Source organism: Phaethon lepturus, unplaced genomic scaffold (assembly GCF_000687285.1).
Source record: "Phaethon lepturus isolate BGI_N335 unplaced genomic scaffold, ASM68728v1 scaffold20734, whole genome shotgun sequence".
In the NCBI taxonomy this organism is placed as follows: domain Eukaryota; kingdom Metazoa; phylum Chordata; class Aves; order Phaethontiformes; family Phaethontidae; genus Phaethon; species Phaethon lepturus.
In genome coordinates, this window is record NW_010537247.1 from 1 (window position 1) to 867 (window position 867).

The window sequence follows — 867 nt, forward strand, 5'->3', positions numbered from 1 at the left end:
CCACGCTGGAGCTGGGGAAGAGTGTGAGTCCTGCCCTTGAGGAGGAAGGAGCATCAAAAAATGATCACAACCCCCATTCCCCGTCCCCTTGCACTGCTCATGAGGAGGTGGTAGAGAAATCGTGAGCACAGTTGAGCCCAGGAAGAAGGGAGCAGAGGGGGGAAGTTGTTTTAAGATTTGGTCTTGTTTCTCATTATCCTACTCTGATTTTGGTTGGCAATAAATTAAACTGATTTCCCCAAGTCGAGTCTGTTTTGCCTGTGACAGTAATTGCTGACTGATTCTCCCTGTCCTTATCTCGACCCATAAGCTTCTCGTTCTATTTTCCTCTCCCCTGTCCTGCTGAGGAGGGGGAGTGATAGAGCGGCTTTGGTGGGCACCTGGCCTCTAGCCAAGGTCAACCCACCACAACAGCATGAGCTAAAGCCATTACAATGTTTGAAGATGACCTGTTTGCTGTATGGTAGGTGTGACTGTTGGGGTCAATGTGTTGGACAGCGTGGAACTGTAACAGTGCTGTTGCTGTTTCTTTTTGTCTTGGAAACACTTTGGGAATCAAAATGGTGGAAAGACAGCTCTCCTCCGAGATGCCTGTGGACCTCTGCCTCACGTTAGCTTAGCTTATCCATAAGGGCTGTGCCTCCCTTACTTCTAGGCAAAAGCAGACACAACTCTCCTCATTCCTCATACAGTCCGAAGTGAAGACAGCAGAACGTGGGACGGGCGACTGTTCTAGGGACAGCTGACTAAAACAACCTAAAGAAATAAAGTTACTGTAGAAGACGACACTGGATCTCGGTGTATATTTCAAGGTAGATTACACCACAGGTAAAGGCAGCAAGCAACATCTGCTCAGGCCAGCAGGAA